At 40.8% G+C, this 20,949-nt stretch overlaps 1 protein-coding gene, 1 long non-coding RNA gene and 1 pseudogene across 7 annotated transcripts in view; all 3 read right to left on the bottom strand.

Moving 5' to 3' along the window:
- Window positions 1-7,300, bottom strand: part of Clcn3 (chloride voltage-gated channel 3) — an 80,782-nt gene extending 73,482 nt beyond the window's left edge. Inside the window, exons 1-2 of one of the 3 annotated variants that reach the window (XM_078030982.1) lie at window positions 6,742-7,300; window positions 2,207-2,327 (exon numbers count right to left, since the gene is read on the bottom strand). The gene's annotated coding sequence lies outside the window, so the exon portion shown is untranslated. The remainder of the gene's footprint in view (window positions 1-2,206; window positions 2,328-6,741) is intronic. The other 2 variants (XM_005325498.5, XM_005325500.5) reach the window with 2 other exon arrangements.
- A 2,844-nt stretch (window positions 7,301-10,144) lies between these two features.
- Window positions 10,145-12,384, bottom strand: LOC110598154 (glycoprotein endo-alpha-1,2-mannosidase-like protein pseudogene; annotated as a pseudogene).
- Window positions 12,385-15,045: 2,661 nt separating this feature from the next.
- On the bottom strand, window positions 15,046-20,665 carry LOC120891590 (uncharacterized). Of its 4 annotated transcripts, none has more exons than XR_013430269.1 (3): window positions 20,203-20,665; window positions 15,722-18,905; window positions 15,046-15,273 (listed from the first exon to the last, which is right to left on the bottom strand). It is a non-coding gene; the product is annotated as an uncharacterized LOC120891590 (long non-coding RNA). The 4 variants fall into 4 exon arrangements; XR_013430270.1 differs by having other exon boundaries at window positions 15,722-18,856; XR_013430271.1 differs by lacking the exon at window positions 20,203-20,665 and having other exon boundaries at window positions 15,722-16,388; window positions 17,045-20,196.
- Between the last annotated feature and the right edge of the window lie 284 nt (window positions 20,666-20,949).

Genomic DNA, 20,949 nt, shown 5'->3' with positions numbered 1-20,949 from the left:
AATATTAAAAAATTATCTTTTTTTTTAAAAAAAAAGGAAAAACCACATGATCAGATATAAATGTTATCAAGTCAATACTAGCAGCAGTGTGGAAGACAAATTAGAAGGGCAAAAGATTGATGGCCTACAGACAGGTATCAGATGAGAACAGACCTTCAAATAGCTCTAAACATGAGATAGGGTATAACTGAACTAAGCCAGCAATATAGAGAAGCAGAAAAAGTTTTAATATTTTAAGAGGAGTTATTAAATAATAAAGTGTATGGAATGGTAAAGAAGAAGAAATCTAAGATATTGACTAAGTTTCTGACTTGAGTAACTAATTTTAAACCAGGTGACATAAATAAATTTCAGCCTTCTCTAAATCACAGGACTCAAGTCTACAGAGTTCAAACCAACTTTAGTATTATACAATCCAAGCTTTATTTTCTGCTTAAGGTCAGATTAAATGAAGTATGGTTACCTTCAGTACAACAATCTAGCTCCCAAACGGTGGTTAGTAGCATACCACCTGAATTTGGGTGATGAGGGAAGCAGCAATAGGAAGATCCTAGAAACAGGTGTCTTCAGGGGCCCAAAACCTGAGATAATCACAGTTTTGTGGCTCCCCACAAAGTTCTGTCTCTCTCATAAAGTAGAATGGGCAGAGCTGAGGATCATGGCTAAGTACCAAAGGTATGTCTGTCAACTGTCTGAACAGTAAGCTAAACAGAAAAGTAGGTCACAATCTGGGTGAAAGAATTAGTGAAATCCTCAATGTCAGCAACTAGAAAGATGGAACAAAAGTCTCAAGATCAGCGATGGGGCAGGGAGGTTTTATAAAAACCTTTTTCAAGCCATTTGTATATAAGAAATATTCTCATTTTAAATTTTTAAAAACTCTGTGTGAGGCACTGGTAACACATTAAAGTGTGACAACTATTATGAATTTCAAAATAATCACTCGTTGGCTAATGTTTATAGAAGAGTTATCAAAGTAGCAGAAATTACAACAAACTAAAACACAATTTTTATCTTCTTAATAACTGTTATTTTGTATTGGCCTTACAGCTTTCAACACACTTCAGTGTAAATTACACTATACATTATCCTTGAGGGGGATGTTGCTATATTTTCCTATACATTAGTATACATTCCAATAATCAAAAGCAGTACATAGTAGATGTCACAGAAGACACAGAATTGTTATCAAACCCAGAAAACCAAATTTCACTGTGATTAATAATAAGAAACCTTTTTTGGAAGAGACACACTTGAATCAGACCTTTAAAAGTAAGCAGGAATTTTATGGTGCAGAGATGAAAGAAATTATCTGAAACAAAATGAGTGACATGAGTCAAGTTACGGAGAAAGAAACAAAAACACGTGTAAATAAGTGCGTTATGTTTACAGAGTACTAGTCCTATAAAAGGTTTCCTTACTCCCATCTAAAATTGTAATGGCTAAAAGCATAAGAAAAGTTCTTAAAGCCAGGTACCAGCACACTCCTGTAATCCCAGCTACCCAAGAGGCTGTGGCAGAAAGATTGCAGGTTCAAAGTCACACCACAAAAGGTATTCCTCACAATATATGTACTTTGGGAATGGAATGGTGGTCTTATACACAAGGTACTAAAGTTCATGTAGGGATGGAAAAAGGGGAAATCCTAGAAAAAGAAATCAAAGCTTAAGTATAATAGAACTAGAATGCCAGATTAAATGGAGGTAGAAGAGCTAAACAAAGGAATGATCCGTAACTGGTTTCTCTGAAGAATTAAATGGCATTTGTGTAAGTAATGTACCAGCAAGTGGAGACTGAAGGCAGGTATACGCTTAAGATGTTTCAGAACCATTCTGATAAAAAATAATAAATGAAGTGGGAGTGAACTCAGAGGTAGAACACCTTCCCAACATACAGGAGCCCCTGGGTTTGATCTCCAGAACCACAAAAATCATCATCATCAAGAATCTAAAGCCACAATGAAAACAGAAAAGAACTTATATTCAAGTCTCACAAAAAAATAAATAAATAAAATCAGAAAATCTGGACTCAAATGGGAACTAGGGAGAGGTAGGCAGAATGGCTCACAAGTTTATGTTTCTTCCTCTTTTTTGGGGGGGGGGTACTGGGGATTAAACTCAGGGCACTCAACCACTGAGCCACATATCCAGCCCTGGTTTGTATTTTATTTAAAGACAGGGTTTCATTGAGTTGCTAAGCATCTCACCATTGCTGAGGCTGGCTTTGAACTCCAGATCCTTCTGACTAAGCCTCCAGAGCCGCTGGGATTACAGGCCTGCTCCACCATGACCAGCTCCTCTATTTTTAGTAAAAAGACTTATGTCTTTCTAGAAATTGAAAAGTGAAAAGTATAAAGTAATTGGAGAAGAAAACAGAGAAAAGTTGGGGAACACACTGCATATGTGATGATCAGGATATCTGGATAGAAATATCTATTTAGTGGGCAGGTGAATCCACTGAATTCCCACTGGGAGTTTGTGCCATATTCTTTTTCCCATCTGATTTCATACTGAGGAAGAGATCTTTTCTTTTCTCCTTTACCTAACCAAGTAATTACAAAACAAAATGAGAAAGAAAGTAGTATATTAAAATCATGCAGAAATAGTTATTAACTAATACAAATTAATTATACACAGAACAATCATAACTTTATTTTAAAATCACTGTAAAATGAAAATTAATTATAAAATACACATATTTTGAACATCCCAGATAATTAATTTGAGATGTATAAGACTGATGAGACATTAAGGATAGTATTTATATAGTAAAAGAAACCATTTTTTAAGTACGTATATAGATCTAAAGAAATTTTATGCAATAGTTCAAATATCTCAGTGATGGTCTAATAATACAATTTTTTGAAGAAAATTCAGATCTAAAAACATCAGAAAAGACAGGTCATAAGGGCAACTACTATATCACAGAATTTAAGTGTGATCATTGACCAGACTCAATTTAAAACAAACTTTCAAAGTACTAAAGTAAAGTCAACATAGCTAATCCTTGCTACACTGATCTGATAATTGTTTTTATAATTTTTTTCTTGAGATATAATAGATCTTCCACTGCATTTATGTAGACAACAGAGATACTTGAAAGAATTCATTATATATTAGTGTCACTAATTTCTATCAGAAACATGATAAAGCCATGAATAGTCTCTCATTTTAGAAATAGAAAACAAAAAATAGAAAAACTGCATTCTTTGTAGAAATATGTTTAAGCAAATTATCAAATTCATCTACATACATGAACCATGTAAAGCAACACAATAAAAGACACAAAATAAGACATTTTAAAAAAAAGGGTGGGATGTAAAAGAATAAGATACTGAGGAAAGAGTAGAAATGTTTGTTAATTAAATTCATAGGGTATTAAAACAAAAAATACATTTTGATAAAATGTTAACAAGATATAAAATAATCAAACTGATTTTCCCCAAAAAATATTATTTGATATTTTATCCTTTGTGTTCCTTTAGTTAGGTATACTTCAAATTGTATCTAATATATTTTCTTCAAACATAAATGAACAACTTGTTAAATGAATTAGCTATCTAGAGAAAATCTCTTAAGACTTATAAAACCTTTTAAATTGACCAGACATGGTGGCATATACCTGTAATCCCAGCAACTTGGGAGGCTGAGACAGGAGAATTGCAAGTTCAAGGTCAGTCTCAGCAATTTAGCAAAACCCTAAGCAACTTAGCAAGACCCTGTTTCAAAATAAAAATAAAAAAGGCTGAGAATGTAGCTTGACAAAGTGTCCCTGAGTTCAAGCCCCAGTACAAAAAAAAAAAAAAAACTTTTAAATTAAATGCTTTTATTCACAATAGCCAAGATATGGAAACAACCTGAGTGTCTAGCAACAGATGAATAAAACAGACACAAAAAACCAAATACTGCCTGATCTCACATGTGGACTCTAAGAGTCAAACTCAAAAGTACTGTAAAAAGGTGGTTACCAGAAGCTGAAGAAGTATAGATAAGCAAAGGGGGAGAAGTTGTTCAAAGGATACAAAGTTTCAGTTAGATAAGAGGATAAGTTTTGGTGATCTATGTATCTCAAAATTGCTATTTTAAGTGTTCTCAGGGCCACACCCACACACGTAAATGACAAGCAAGTGAGGTGATGTTAGCTTGATCTTTCTACAACTGTATAGACTTATCAAAACATCACATTATATTCCATAAATACATACACATAATGATTTGTCAATTAAAAATACATAAAAAGAAACAAATTCAAGGAGGGGCAGTTAAATGCTTGATAATTTTAAAAGGGCAAAGGAAACACGAATATAAAGGTCAGATTAGAAAAAGAAAGAAATGTAAAACAATACTCCAATAAAAAGATGCTAAGGAAGACTGAGACTTTGAAAACTAGTTTTCATGACTTTTAAAACAGAAGAAATTGTTCAACTATGAGGATAATGAGAAATATATTTACTTAATTTGGTTCCATTCAAAGTTGCTGATCAAATCTCTCCACATTTCATCAATGCAAGTGAAGCAGTGATGGTCATGCTATATTCACATTTAATAGAATATTTTTTAAGAATCAAAATAATCATAGGTATAATGTTTATGTATAGATGTGAATGTGCACATTAAAAACTATAAAAAACGGGGGGGGGTCATTTTTTTTTTTTTTTTTGTGGTACTGGGAGCTGAATCTAGGAACATTCTACCACTGAGCTACATCTTCAGACCTTTTTAATTTTTGAGACAGGGTTTATTAAGTTGACCAGGCTGACCTGGAACTTAAGACCATCCTGTTTCAGTTTCCTGAATAGCTAGGATTATAGGCATGCACCACCATACCCAGCTCACAAAAGAGTTTATTAAAGTAGTAGGTCAAACTCAAAAGGAAAGCAGAGTGTTTTTCTTTTAAAACCACTACTTTCTACAGTGTCTTTTCCTTAATAAATAAAAATAAATGGCCCTATTCTGTCATGTCTCTCATTCTTCTTCTCTGAAATTTTGACCAGCAGAAACTGCAGTACAATGCAGTCGTTCCTGCTGTAGAGTACAGTGAGTTCTGAAATCATACTGCTGAGCTTCAGTCTCAATCCTGATTTATTATTGTAGGGCCTTGGGCAAGTTAATTAAATCCTTGGTGCCTCAGTTTCCAATATCTGTAAAATGGGGATAGTGAAAAGCACCTACATCATTCTTGGCTTTGGTGTAAAAATTGAGATAACCCACAAAAACACTTAGAAAAGAGCCTGAACCATAGAATGTGCTCAATTATTAATACTTATTATATTGTATTATATTATATATTTGAGATGCCTGCTGACAAGTCTGACTACAAACTAAGCTGGAGGTTCTACAAAGCAGTAATAGTTGCCAAACCCCACAGGATACTGCTTTGATATATGACCCACCACAGAGATCAAATCTGGCTTCCTGAGTGGTCTGAAAATTATTCCCAACATGTCACAACAGGAAATGGAAAGCCTACCACCAACATGACCTGGACAATTGCCAATTTTCTAACATAAACCCAAAACCTCAACAAATCTGTTCCCTTGAACTGTATGTATCCAAAATGAGTTAAATATTTATATTCCTAATGAGTTATATATGATAGACAACACACATTAAAGCACAATTTTCACATAAAGATAAATACAATACATTCATAGTGACCTCTTCAAATAATTTGACCCATAGTTCAAGTAAACAATCAGTCTTTTAGATAGGAAATAGGGAGGAAGAGGTGGAAGAGGAATGCAAACTTTAATAGATTCTGCCAACAGTAACTGTGTCTAATAACCAAAGGTCATATAAGTATATTCAATTTAAGAAAATACCTATCTATAGGTCACACACATGGTTTTTAATCCATACTCCTATAATAGTAAAAGCAGTAGCACCTTTTAAGATGAAAGTCAACAAGACACACACAAGCATTTAAACTCCCATATGTACTCTTGAACTAAACAAATACTATTATATTGTAGTGACTTAAAAAGGCATATAGAACTGACAGTTAAATTATTTCCATACTGACTTCATCATCTAGAAAATAAACTTCTAAATTAATTCTTTATGCATAAAAGGAAAAGCATTGGAGTCAACAAACAATTATATAAACCACAATGATGCTGCAGGAACTGAGCTGCATGACTCAAAAAGTTTGCTTGTAGAAGTGAACTTCTGAATCTCATATATGTGTTTATACATGGTCACTACTGCTTCAGTTATAAACAGGAATTTCTTTTCAAAGGAAAACAAATGTCAGCCTTTGATATGCATCATGTATATGTAATTATTTTCTATGTGCTCCAGTTTTAAAATGGCATACAAATAAAGAATACCAAAGAACCACATGGCATTGGTTTCTGTGGTTCAACAAGTTTTAACTTCAAAACACACACACACACACACACACACACACACACACACGTTTTTATATACACAAATAAATCTAAAATAGAAAAACTGAATATAATGCTTCAATTTGGGCTAATTTAGCCAAAGTAAAATCCACTAAGTTCAAAATTAATATTTCCTTGGGTCATACTTCCATTCTATTCAAGTTCTTCGACGTCCTCAAGAAAAAGGGTGAAATTTCAAGTGAATGAGGGTACATCCATAACCAGGATGAGTTTAACATCACTTAGGTATATCTGTTGTAAAATAAACCACCATGAGAGTCCTAGCCTCACAGTTGACCCCAAATCCGTGAACATGACAGCTAACGAATCTTCGCTGGTACAATTCAACTCACCTCGCAGCTCAGAGGCATAGCAAAATCGGTGGCTGTGTTTTGGGCTGCCTTTGGATTCTGCATCTGTTTCAAACCTAAAACCTAGCTACCCAGGGAGCTTCACCTGCAGAAACCGTGACACAACGAAATCGCTACCGCGATTTAAAAGGTACCTGGTGTTTTGTACTGAAGAGATTACGTAAATTTTGCCAGGTGGGACTTTTTTTTGTCCTCCTTCAAACACGGGAGCAGCATTAAGTTAAATCCTCTTGCTTTGCAAGGCCCTAGAGTCACCCTGCTTCTGTCCAAGATTAAAATTAAAACCTCCAACCACACTCCCCTCTTAAAAGACGAAAATTGAATCCATGCTCCAATTCAGGGGTAAAATAGAATAGCTTTCAAGCCACCACACCCTCCTTCCTCATCACCCAGCCCGATTCCTGGCCGCGGACGAACTAGGACTGTGAGAAAGGAGCTGCAGGTTCCGGACCGGACCGGCCCTGACCCACGGAAGGGGAAGAGAAGCAGCAAGAGTCCAGAGCCCGACAGGTACGTCCCTGGCGTCGACGCGTGACGTCACCGCGTTGACGTGAACTGCCGTTCAGCGTCCAGCCGCCCCTACACCTCCTCCTCAGGCCACTCGCGGAGCCTCGTCGGCGCCTATTGGGCGGTGTGGGAACAGTGGGCGGGCTGGGCCTGGGTCGCGGGGAGGAGGAGGAGGAGCGGGCGAGCTGGCTGCGAAGCCCTGGCTCCGCGATCACCTCACGTCACTCACGCATTCTTGCTTGCCCCTGCGGTGACCTCGGTAAAGGACCGGAGGAGGCCTCCAGCGGGAGGCATTTTCAAAAGGCTGCCGATGCGCTTCACTCTGGTGTCATTGCAAACTCGCATTCCACTCCGGCGAGAGACCACCGTGCCCGGGAGCAGCGCGTGGGACACCAGAGAGCCCTGGGCGCAGCAGGGAAAAGCCAGAGCAGCCGTCAACGAGCTCTAGTTCTCAAACAGATCAAGAGATGTGGGCCTTGGAATTTAGACCTGTAGCAAATATCTGTGCCTCTAGGTCGCAGACAGATTAATGCACCAGTGTCCTCTCGCCTTACACGTCGTCGTCGCTGATTATGCACCCAACATACATGGGAGGAATACTGATAACCTAAATTTAGCAATACGCACTTTCAAAACTAACGCTTGAAAATTATTCTGGAGAAATATATAATCTGAATTATTTCTGTTTACAATTATATCCTGTCACAGAATTCAGTATGCCTGCTTCTCGTGCTCAAGGAGCTATATTCCCATGCAGGGCGAAAAGCTGCAGGGGAAAAAACGCCTAGGCTACAAAAGTGTAGCCACTTTGATGAGCTGGTGCAGGCTTTGCACTTCTTGAGCAGTATGCGTACCACCGCTGGGTGGCAGAATTAAGATCTGTGAATGTTGAGTGGCTTATCTATAATTAATATGTTATGAATATATATATATATATATAATACTTAATACCAACTGCTTTTTGTAGAAATATCTTGTTAATATTATGTATGTCTTACTCTTTACAAATTTTCCATATTCACATACATATTCTCTATCAAATTTTTATCATAGGTTAGCAACTTGTCTGTTTTAACAAGTGAGTTTTTTCCATCCTTTTTGCCGGGGTGGGGAGATGGGGGATGTTGTGTATTTTCAAACATGGCCGGAGCTTCAAAGCTAGCATAGTGCCCACGGTGGTGGTGGGTGTGTTCACAATGCAGTCAAGCTGCTTATGATTGCTTTTATGACTTATATTAAGGTAGAGTTGTGAAACCATCATAATATAGAAGCATAATTTTCTTTCATTTTAAACATTGTTAGGTAAATTTCTTAGCTTCTTTTTAGAAAATGTGGGAAATCAAGCAAAAATTTTTCTAAACAGTGAAATTTTTCACAAGAGAGTTGCAGATGTTTTATGTTTTCTTTTCTCATTGTGGATATGTAGCCTAATTTTGAAAAGAATCACCTAGATTTTGATTACAATAGACAGTAGTCAGTCAATCATCTGCTTTCTATAAAGATGAAAAAGAATTCTTTTACAGTAGTGTTAGTTCCTACTGGTGGATTATCCCAAGGTAACTTTTATGTGGACAAAAACAAGTCTACTTGTATATTTGGTTTGCTGTAAAACTATTTATAGTATGCACACTTTATTCACCTCTAAGAACTTGTTTTAAAATGCATACTTTCTGGTGTACAGAATCATCACACTAGAAGTTCCAATCTTCACTTTGCATCAGAACCCTTTAGGGAGTTTCAAAAAAATATCTTTGCTTAAGCCCCCTTCCCAAAAATTGTTTTATTTGGCTTGGGTATTGGGGAATTGAACCCAGGAAATTCTAGCACTGAGCTACATCTCCAGCCCTTTGCCATTTTTATTTTTTATTTGGAGACAGAGTCTCACTAAATTGCTGCCACTGGCCTTGAACTTAACGATTCTCCTGCCCTAGCCTCCTGAGTTGCTGGAATTATAGGTGTGCACCACAGTGCCCAACTTTAATATATATTTTTATAAGCCCTCAGTATACAAGAAGTATTTGAAGACATAGCAAAATAAATTATCCAAATAAGTCAGTTTCTTCTACTTTAAGTCACAGGGGCTTTTGTTGTTCTTCTTCTTGTTGTTGTTAAGACTGACCTTAAGCAATAATAAGAAAAACTCAACCAGTATTCAAATTAGCTTTACTCCTCCCTGATTACTCCCCATGTGCAACCCCCCAAATCAACCAAATCCTTAAGACCTCAAGGAAGAGAAAAAGAAGAAAAAGATTTAACTCATAGTAGTAAGAGTTTAGCAATTTCAACCAGATCTAGGATAGCTTGTTTAGTTGTGTTGCTGGTAACCTAGCAGATAAAGAGAGAAATGAATGGTGGACATGACCAGTGAGGGAAAGTGGGTTAAACCTTACCCTCTTGTCAGTAATTCTGTTCTGGAAATGGTGGGTTGGATTTCTTAGAACAGGCAAAAAGAGCACTGGAAATCATATCTCAGTGTCTCCTAGATTCTTACTTATAGGACCCAGTCAAACGTCTCTGAACTTTTCTTCAAGTGAAAAAACAAGAGATGGGATTATTTCCTTTAATAACAATACATTTTTTTTTAAATTTCAACAGAAAACGAGAGAAACAAGCAAGGCATAAATCTGCCTCATATATTTGTGAATTGTTTCAAAACAAGAACTTTTACTGCTTATGTGTCATACACTTGGAAAAGGGAATAAAAAGGATAAAGAGACTCTTAATAGCCAAATGAGGTGGCATGTGCCTGTAATCCCAGAGGCAAATTGAAAGTTTTTGGCTTCTTTTTCACTTAAGCCTAGGAGTTTGGGGCTAGTTGGGCAACATAGACCTGGTTAAAATAATAACAAACAAAAAAGACTCTTATCAATGAAATAGTATAGTTCTAATCTAGATTTGTCTCCAGATTCTACCAGCCCCAGGGAAATAGCTGAATAATGACCTTTTCTTTTCTTGTCCTTTGTCTTTTTCACAAAGATAATATCAAGGTATGTAGAATAGCTTTGCATTCCTGTTTATATTGGAGGCCTTTGACATGGCAAACAGTTTTCCATTCCATGTGATTCTTTTCTATAAATTCCTTCCTGAGCTTCAGGTGGAGATTCACATATTCAAAACATTCTCACAAAGTGATTCCTTTCTCATGTTCTGCACAGGTAAAGATTCAGCATTTCATTTTATTCTTACTACAAATATAATATGATCACCCTCTCCAGCTAGCTAACTCTCCTCACTGTGAGCCCTTGCAGGTGACCCAGAAAGCAAGAAACTCAAGAACCAACTTTTTTTGTTGTTTTTGTTTTGTTTTCATGTTCCTGGGTACTGCTTTAACACAATTAGCATATTATTTTATTTGTAAATAAGTACCAGCTCACTAGTCCCTCTAGAAACGTTAGGTATACTAGTAAGTTCTTAAGAAAACCCACTCTTCACTGTGCTAAACCTATTGCCAGCTCAGCCCATGTGTCAGTTTTTCACAGAATCTAAGATCAGAAACTGTGAGGTCTTGAGGGCAGAAACACTTTCAAGAGCAGTGACTGGGTAAGTCCACTATACAACCACCACATGCAGCAGAGTTCAAAGCCAGAGGTTATATGAGAGTGTACGCTTAGAACATAGAGCTGCCAAGGCTAAGTGCAGTCACCTGCCAGCTTCTACTCTGTCCTCCGAAATACTACTTTGCTTCCCATCACAACTGAGCACCTTAACACTACTTGCCTGAGGAAAGGCCGACCCAGAAGCACCCCACTGCTGACTTGGGGACCAATGAGTGTCTATAACCTCAGCTGAGCCACATGGTTTACACCTTCAAGCCAGGTTTGGACACTCGCTCTTCATGCTCTTCTTCATAGGTCCCTCACATCAACCAGTCTCCTTCTTAAAGACGTTTTCTGCCCAGTCTTGGGTCATCTCTAGGTACAGTCTGGGCTGATGAGGCAGATAATCCAGATGCAGACAAAGTTGGCTGGCCTTTTCTTGGGAATGGCCCCCATCAAGTTGCCACTCATTGAAAGAAGTGACGGAGATGATCTAGGGCCCCACAGTCAGGGCTCCCTCAGGGCTGTCTCATAATACTTACCATTTAGTCTGTTCCAAGTAATGTGTGTTCCAGAACCCTGATGGAATGTAGGGCCCGTGTCAATGTAGCCAGATGCCACCCTAGGAATGGACAGCGTGGTGGTTGCTGTCGTCACAAAAGTTCTTCACAGCTTACAGTCTGATGGGAGGAGCCAAAGGAGAAAGGGCTGGACGCAAAGCAAATGCACATACCCTTGAATCCTGCAGCCTGGAGGTGTTGGGTGTGGCCATCCTCCACCAGGAGAGAGGGAAGACCTATCTAGGGGATATTTCCGGGTTGGTGTGAGATATGTCCAGGCCTCCAGGGCCTTCAGGTGTGAGTCCCAGATATGAAAAAGTGGGAGGTTCTTGCCCATGTTCTTATACCTGTAAAATGCACTACGAGAGCCATATTTGGATGTTATACCATGGGACGGGTCCAGAAGAGCAGGTACAAGGTCATCTGAGGGTTCTGTGATATCATCAGCCATGCCAGGTGGGTAGCAGAAGAGAACCAAGACACCAACAGTGGCTTGCCTTGAGTTGGGTCATGTGCTCCAGTAGCACGTTGGTTGGGGATTCAGAAACTGTAGGGCCCCAGCTTTGGATAGAAACCGAGCCCAAGCCGTTGGGGTGGGGGCGGGGCTGGTGGGGAGAAGGGGAATAGCTGATCCGAACCTCGGGGTCGCAGTGTGGCACCATGATGTGGTGCCAGTTAGTGTGGTGGCCCTCACACTGCGGGCTCCTGTAGAAGTCAAGCAGTTCCTAGTAGACGCTCAGACCCTGCTCCAGGGGGCGCTAGGCCTCCTCGGGGACCTACCATTGCGAGCTGCTAGGGTCCCAGGCGCTGGACTGTGGGCTCAGGGCGCTGGGCGTGAGGGGCTCATCCGAGGCTACTCAAAGGGCGCCTGCTCTGAGCCTGGGCCCGGATCCCAGGGCCTAATATTTTATCTTTGCATATTGAGCTCAGCCTAGCTGATTAAGATCCAGAAATTCATCAGGTGGCTACAGTCCCAAGTACATAGTTAATTGTTAGTTTAAACCACATAAGGTTAGAGTAGACTTTCAGGAATCTAGCTTAATGCTAAAAAATTCTTCTGGAAGAAGATGGAGCAGTAAACGAAAAGACACCGATTTTCTTTTTTCTTTTTTCTTTTTTTTTTTGTACTTGAATATTGCATGTCTGTAAGAGATCTGAATTTTAGAGAATGCTTTTCTTCATGATAAAGTTTTAGGTCCTTCTTGCCTCCAATCACAAGTGATTGCTTTTTTGTCAGGACAGTTTACTCAAGCACATCTACCTACGTAAATTCGTGCTTTTTAAATAAAATTATTATTTACATAGTGACTTCACAAAGGGAAAACATTCCGTGTAGTTCTATTGCCAACATTTTGCTGTAATTCGTTATTATCTAGCTTGTTTCAACTTATCACTTTCTTTCTGGAAAGAATAAATAACAATACCTTTTCCTGAGTGTCCCCATAATCTAGTATAGGAGTCAATTCCTGATGAATGCAGGATAGAATTCATTTCTGGTAGAAAACTCTTTAGGTACCTACACTAGTCCCTTTCCCTTTGATATATTATACTACTACCATTAATAAAGATTAATGAAATTTATTTTTTTCTACCAGAAAAGAGGCACATAACTTAAGACTACCTTTAGTATTTGGAGTCCATTATAATTAATTAAGGGTACCGCGAAACGTCGGAGTAGAGACCACAAGAGACTCTCTTATGCAACAGCAGAAGGGTGGGTTTATTTGGAGACCAGCATGCTGGGGCTCCCTCTATAGCAAAGAGAGATAGAGCCCTGAGAACCGCTTGAACAGAGCTTATATACTTTTCTTGGAGAGGGCAGGGAGGGAAGTTCATTGATGGGTCAGGGTGAGTGGGCAGTTTGCCTGCAACCGAGTGAGGGAGTGCATCCTGCAGTTTGGCAGTTGGGGACAGCACATTCTGGGAACAAGATTAGCAAAGAGTTCACAGTTGGGGACAACACATCCTGGGAACAAGATTTCAACAGTGTTTTGTTAAGCATATAGAAAAACAGAGTGACAAGTACCTATTTTATTAACCTTTCATTCCCCACTTTTTCTTCTGGCTACTTTTAATCATAAAAGTGATCATTGCGGGGTGTCACATTCTGTGTCTGCTAGTGGGGTATATTGTTGTCTGATTACCATAAGTTTGACTTGTCCAATTTGGGATTGGAGAAAGGAAACTACACGATTGTGCAAACAGGGTCCTAGAGTTAGCAACAATATAAGAATTATTAGAGGGCCAGCCAGGGCTGATAAAAGTGTAGTTAACCAGGGGGACTGTGTGAACCAAGACTCATACCACCCTTTTTGGGCCTCTCTCTCTCTCTGACGCTCTTCAAGGCGTTTTTTAGTTTACTCATAGATTTTCTTATAACTCCAGTATGGTCGGCATAAAAATAACATTCTTCCCTCAATGCAGCACAAAGGCCCTTTTCTCTCATGAAGAGGAGGTCCAACCCTCGCCTGTTCTATAAAACAACTTCAGAGAGAGAGGTTAAAGATTCCTGCAAAGCTGTGATGGAGGTTTCTAATATCTTTAAGTTTTGGTCCATTGCTGTTTCTAATTGGGTCATTTGTCGTGTCCCATGGACCAGGGCAGTGGTCCCTGTGCCCACTCCTGCAGCAATTCCCATTCCTAATAAGATGGCTAAAGTAAGGGATACAGGTTCCCGGCGAAACCGGGTTGTATGCCCCCCTATTTTATCTTTAAATGAATCTGTGTCATGATAGAGCACTCTGGGAAACATCTGCACCATTACATAATTAATCACATCTGTTGACCATTTTATGAAAACATAAATAATGTTTAAGTATATAGAATTATACTGTTGTAGGGATGGATAAGGCAAGGCACCTAAGATAGCACTGAAGACAGGGAAACAGTTCTATTTGGCTGCAACCGGATTCAGAGGGCATTGCTTCCGCTGTAATCAATTAATCCCCTGAACCCCAAGTTTAGGCAGCTTTAGAACTCCGTACTCAGCATGTAAGGGAAAGGGCTCAGAAGTTCACAGTCTGCAGAAGTTCACAAAAAGCAGTTTTTGTTTCTGTTATTTTTTTTCTCTGTTCTGGGCAAGTTAACTTTTCAAGGACACCTGGGAGGGGGAGAATTTTTTTTTTCCTTGCCAGCTGTTACCATGGAGCCCAGTTGATAACTTTTTTATCTTAGAAATGTAGCCATCTCTGTGAAGCCTCAGCTCAAGGCCAGAGGCCCTGTTCACATATTTTGTGAAAAACTAGTAAGGGGGTGTCTAGCTTAGGAGTGCTGATTTTTCCAGCCAGTGGCCAAGTAGAACAGGGCAACATGAAAAGAGGAAGTTTATCTATACTGAACTCTTTTATAGGGACTCTTTTGCTGAAAGTCCTAAAGTCAGCCATAGTGAAGACTTCTGGAGAAGGTCAGTTAAGACTTTTCTGTGGGCCTGGTACAGAGGGGGAGGACAGGGAAGGCGGTGCTGAGAGCAGCTCCATGGATCTGAGAATGAGGAAGGAGAGATGTAGAAGAATAATGGGAAAGGGGTTTGGGATTTTCTTAGCAATAAAAACTTGAGTAGTAGAATAGGTAGAGCAGAGGGGAAGACTGGAGTGAGTATCCCAAAAAGCCTGTGAGGGACTTTAAATTTTTAGTAACCTGTTTTTAGTAATGATAAAGCAACTTTAAAGGCCATTTTTATTACATTTTGGATAGTCCTGGTGGGTCCCGGTGTGGGCACTGAGAGGAGAAGAGAGGAGTGAATGGGTGGAGAGATACCTCAGTACCTGTTACTTCAGCAAGGGGGCAATGGTCTGAGAACTGGCGGAGGTTTGGGTTCCATCAGGTAGCCTCTGTATGTTTACATCCTTATGACTTACAGAAGAAGTCGGATTTTCCCCCACACAGCCATGACTGTTTGTGGCTTTGATAGTCTGCCAAGCAAACATAGTAATCTAGATTAGCCAACCTGCATCTGGCTCTCGTGTCCCTACATCCATAATGTTTGTTTCTATTATCTATGGTACGGAAGGGATTTAATGGAATTTTAGTGGGATTTTCTTCATCAGGGATACCCAGTAGAAAAGACCTATAGCCAACTGACAAATGTTTGGGTGGAGAGATGGCCATCAGGTCCCTAAGGGGGCTGTATGTGAGATAGATCATACTTTCTGTCCAGTAGGATTTATGATCAACCATCGCTGCTGAATGGGCTGATGAGGGTTAGGACTACTGGTGGTCAGGGGGAGAGTCCTTAGCCCTATCCACATGGCGAATATGCAATTTGAGAGGGTTATTAGTCTTTTTTAATTTCCAACCAGAATCTGGACAGGGCGCAGGCTTGAGATGAGAGGCATGGATCCAGGAAGTGATTCCGTCTACCTTTACCGCTGTAGGTGTTATAAGTAGCACCTGGTATGGTCCTTTCCAGCAGGGTTCTAGGGATGACACCTGATGTCGTCTTACATAGATGAAGTTTCCCACTTGATATCGGTGTGGAGTCCCTTCGTCCCCAGGTTGGTAGGCAGTGGTCAGCTGTTTCCACAGGTATCACTGAGTTTTTTCAAAAGCTTTAAGTCTGTCAAGCAAGAGGGTGTGAAAGGAATTGTTAGGTCTTAGAGTTGGGGTCTGGTCCCTTATTGGAGGAGGGGCATCATAGAGAATTTCATAGGGGGTAAGGTTACACAAAGAAACAGAGGGAGTATTTCTTGCATGAAACAATGCATAAGGCAGGAGCATAGTCCAGTCTTTTATGCCGGTCTCTAAGCTTAATTTTGTCAAGGTCTCTTTAATGGTTCTATTCATTCTTTCTACCTGTCCTGAGCTCTGGGGTCTATAAGTGCAATGCAACTTTCAATTAATCCCCAGGGTCCTGGCTAACCCCTGACTTACCTGGGCCATGAACGCCGGTCCATTATCGGACCCTATTACCTTAGGCAGGCAGTATCTTGGAAAAATATCTTTCAGGATCTTCTTGACCACCATTTGCGCCGTTTCTTTTTTTTTTTTTTTTTTGCGGGGAAGGCTTCAATCCATCCTGAAAATGTATCTACAAAGATTAGGAGATATTTAAGTCCATACCTTGCTGGCTTAATTTCAGTAAAGTTCACTTTCCAGAATTGTCCTGGTCTGGTTCCTCAAAGGCGCCTTCCTATAGGAAGCTTGGAGGGGTAAACATTAACCAATTGACAGACCCGACAGGCTTTTGTTACTCGTTCAGCTAATTTTTTTCGCTGTGAGCTGGTTAGTGGAAAATTCTGTTCTTGATCTTTTAGGAATGCCTGCAGTTTCTTTTAACCAAGGTGAGTGAGTTGATGTACATCCTTAATGTAGTGTAGGGCTTTCTGAAATTGCAAGTTGGGTTCAGTGTTGTCAAGGAGTTCAGTGTCAGTGTCCTCAGATGTTAAGTTGTCGGGGTGTTCCGACGTAGTTAAATCTCCTGACTTATGTTCCCCCGTATGGAAAGTGTTAACATGGTTACTCTGTTTAGGGCTGTCAATTTAGCTTTTTCATTTGCCCTCTTGTTAGATGGGGGTGGTATCTGCACAACAGTTTGTTTTCTGGGCTCAGTGAGCCATTGTTTACCGCCCCTAAGGGAATAGTCCAGGAAGATTACTTCTTGCTGGCAAATTTGGGCCTTTTTGACAGAAGCTCTATACCCAAATTGAGCAAGCTCAGATAGTAATGCTTGGGTCCCAGACTCACAGTTTTCCTTGGTGTCTGCTGCCAGTAGCAGGTCATCCACATATTGGAGTAGGGTGACTTCAGGGTGTATGGTTCTGAAGTTATTGAGATCTCTGTGGAGGGCTTCATCAAAAAGAGTGGGGGAGTTTTTGAACCCCTGTGGGAGTCTGGTCCAAGTTAGTTGATCAGATGTTTCAGTTTCTGGGTTTACCCATTTGAAAGCAAACAGTAATTGACTTTTTTATGCAGAGGCAAGCAAAAGAAAGCATCTTTTAAGTCCAGGACAGTATACCATTTTCGTTCGGGGTTAAGGGTGCTAAGCAGATTGTACGGATTAGGTACTGTGGGGTGAATGTCCTGCACTCTGTTGTTGATCTCTCTTAAGTCTTGAACACGGCGATAGTACCTGGTTCCTGGCTTTTTTACTGGTAGCAGGGGAGTGTTCCAGGCCGATTGACAGGGCCTTAGGACCCCTAAGACCAGATATTTCTGAATATGGGGCCTTATCCCATCTTTAGCTTCTTTGCTCAGAGGATATTGTTTAATATTAATTGGGGAGGCTGAGGTTTTTAATTCCACCATTATTGGAGGTTGTTTCACAGCTAGGCCTAACCCAGCAGTTTCTGCCCAGGCATCTGGGTAATCTGTTATCCATTTCTGGGGTAGCTTGCCTGTTTGATCAGTCTTGGGGGGTGTGAAGAGTTGATGTTTATCTTTTACTGACATAGTTAAAATAATGACTATAGGAGATTTTATTGAAGGATTTAGAAATTCCATCTGGGGCCTTCAGGGTTAAAAGTTATTCTGGCCTGGAGTTTGGTGAGCAGATCTCTGTCCATCAATGGGGCTAGGCATTCTGGGATCACTAAGAAGGAGGAAGGAGTGATGGATTTTTCCTTTCCCCAGGTCCATGGTCCTCTTAGTTGTCCAAGCCCAATATTTACTGTTATTAGCCCCTTGAATTTGAGACATTTTAGTTGATAGAGGGCCCAAGGGGGCCTTAAGGGCTGAGTATATTGCCCCTGTATCCACTTCAAAGTTTACTGGGGTCCCCTCCACTTCAAAAGTTACCCTGAGCTCGGGGAAGGGATCCGAGCCCCGACTTTCCTAGTCATCCTCCAGAGTTAGAATGGCTGGTTGGCGTGGCTGTTTCCTTCTAGGGCACTCTTTGACCCAGTGTTCTTTTTTTTCTACAGTAGGCACATTGATCTGAAGCCAGATGTGGCTTCTGGCATGGGCCCAGGTATCCCTTTCTGTCTCCCTGTCTCCTAACTTCTGGCCTATTTGTTGTTGTGACCAGGACCTTAGTCAATGCCTCAGTCTGTCTTTTGCTTCTTTCATCCTCCCTTTGCTCCCTTTCTTTCTCCCTTTGCTCCCTTATAGTATACCTTCTCGGCTTTTCTGTCTAAATCTCTCAAAGTCATATCTTGTAATCCATCTAAGTGTTGTAACTTTTTTTAATATCCAGGGCAGCTTGCCCAATAAAGGCCATCATGACAGATGCCTTTTGATCCTCTGCCTGAGGATCAAAAGGAGTATATCTCCTATGTGCCTCCATAATTCTCTCCAGAAACATAGAGGGTGATTCATTAGGCCCCTGAATAATCTCTCTTACCTTGGTCAAATTAGTTGGCCGTCTAGCGGCTGCTGGGAGACCCGCTATTAGAGCCCGGCAATAAGTGGACAGATGCTCCCTACCTTTAAAGGTGTTGGGGTCCCAGTTGGGTCGGTTTAAGGAGAAGTCAGCTTCGATTATGTTGGGAAGTTGTGTTGGTCGCCCATCTGGTCCAAGGATATTTTTTCTTGTTTCCAGGAGGATTCTCTTTTGTTCCTCTGTCATGAAGAGAATGCCTAAGAGTTGTTGGCAGTCATCCCAAGTAGGCTGGTGTGAAAACATCAATGACTCAATCAGACCTGTGAGCCAGGTGGGGTCCTCGGAAGAAGGGGGATTGTTATTTTTCCAATTATATAGATCTGAAGAGGAGAAAGGCCAATACTGGTAGGCTTGCATTTCTCCACCATGGCCATCCTCTATCATTGGCCCATAAGGACGGAGGGGAAGTATCACGGGGGCTTCAGGGTTTTAATCATTCCTTTAGCTGGGCCAGCTTCCTCCAGGGGAGGAGGGTCTATGTGTGCCTTGGGGAAGTCATTTGAAGGGTGCTGGGCTTGATTAACCTCCTTCAATGGTGGAGAAGCTGAGTCAGCAGCAGGGGAATCATTTAGAGGGTGTTGGGGGTTGGGGAATGGAGGCAGGGGATAAGGAAAGGGAGGAGAGTCCAGCAGAGTCAAATCTTGAGACTCAGGGAGAACAAAGGGTGGAGGAGGAGGTTTGAGAGATAGAATCGTAGGGGGAGGGGGAGGAGCAGGAACAGGGACAAGAAAAGCCTTCACCCAAGGAGGAGGAGATTCACAAAGGTCCTGCCAAGTTAAGATATACGGCTGTTGATCTGGATGGCTATGTGGTCCCAGCTGAAAGACAAAGACAATATCTCTGACTTTTCAAATTAGTGGGGAGTAGAAAGATCCTTCTGGAGGCCATCCAACTCCAAAGGCGGGCCATTCTGAGGCACAGAGAGTCTGCCAGGTCCGGTGTTTTACTGAAAAAGAAAGATTCTGAGCCCTTAAGCGGACTTCAGTCCAGTGAATGACTCTGTCTCATAATGAAAGTTACTTGAACAAAGACAGGGACAATACAAACGTGACACCAACACGGACACACAATGAACAGTAAACGTGTAACACAAATCCAGAGGCAAAGATTAAAACAGACAGTGAATTCAACCTGAGAGAAAGAATAGTTGCTGGCAAAACCAGACGGGTTGGCAGCAGAATACAGATGAGGGCACCTCCGTCCCTCCCAGATGGGGGCACCTCCGTCCCCCCCAGAGTCTCCCAAAGCGTCCCTTGAGGAGACGTGGTCTGTGGCTTCAGGGACACGTCTATCCACCACCGCCAGGGAGAACTTACGCTCTCCGCTGACAACCACACTCTGCCAACCCAAAACCAGAAAACCAGAAGCTCTGAGAGCTTTCGCTCTTCTCTGAGCCAGAAACCAGAAGCTCTGAGAGCTTTCGCTCTTCTCTGAGCCAAAAACCAGAAGCCAGAAACCAGAAGCCAGACAATCACAAAGGAAAAACAAGGAGGAGAAGAAGAAGGAGATAAGGCGCCTTACTTACCCCCCTAAAGGAGTCTTGTTGAGGTCTCCCTGTCCGGTGATGTGCAGTTCCCGGCCAATGCACCAAATGTAAGGGTACGGCGAAACGTCGGAGTAGAGACCACAAGAGACTCTCTTATGCAACAGCAGAAGGGTGGGTTTATTTGGAGACCAGCATGCTGGGGCTCCCTCTATAGCAAAGAGAGATAGAGCCCTGAGAACCGCTTGAACAGAGCTTATATACTTTTCTTGGAGAGGGCAGGGAGGGAAGTTCATTGATGGGTCAGGGTGAGTGGGCAGTTTGCCTGCAACCGAGTGAGGGAGTGCATCCTGCAGTTTGGCAGTTGGGGACAGCACATTCTGGGAACAAGATTAGCAAAGAGTTCACAGTTGGGGACAACACATCCTGGGAACAAGATTTCAACAGTGTTTTGTTAAGCATATAGAAAAACAGAGTGACAAGTACCTATTTTATTAACCTTTCACTACCATTAATAAAGATTAATGAAATTTATTTTTTTCTACCAGAAAAGAGGCACATAACTTAAGACTACCTTTAGTATTTGGAGTCCATTATAATTATCATGATTTTTAGAAAGTTAGTTTATGTTGGCATTTCCTTATATTACAGCATTGCTTAATTAAAACAAACATCTTTTTTTTTTTCAAATGACAAAAAGTAGGAGATTGCTATAGTTTGACTGTGATTTGTTCCCAAAAAAGTTCATGTTGGAATGTGTTCCCCAATATAACAGTGTTGAGAGGTGGT

This window comes from Ictidomys tridecemlineatus, chromosome 14 (assembly GCF_052094955.1).
Source record: "Ictidomys tridecemlineatus isolate mIctTri1 chromosome 14, mIctTri1.hap1, whole genome shotgun sequence".
Taxonomy (NCBI): Eukaryota; Metazoa; Chordata; class Mammalia; order Rodentia; family Sciuridae; genus Ictidomys; species Ictidomys tridecemlineatus.
Note: the sequence above shows the minus strand (reverse complement) of the source record. Positions and strands in the feature narration are given on the sequence as shown.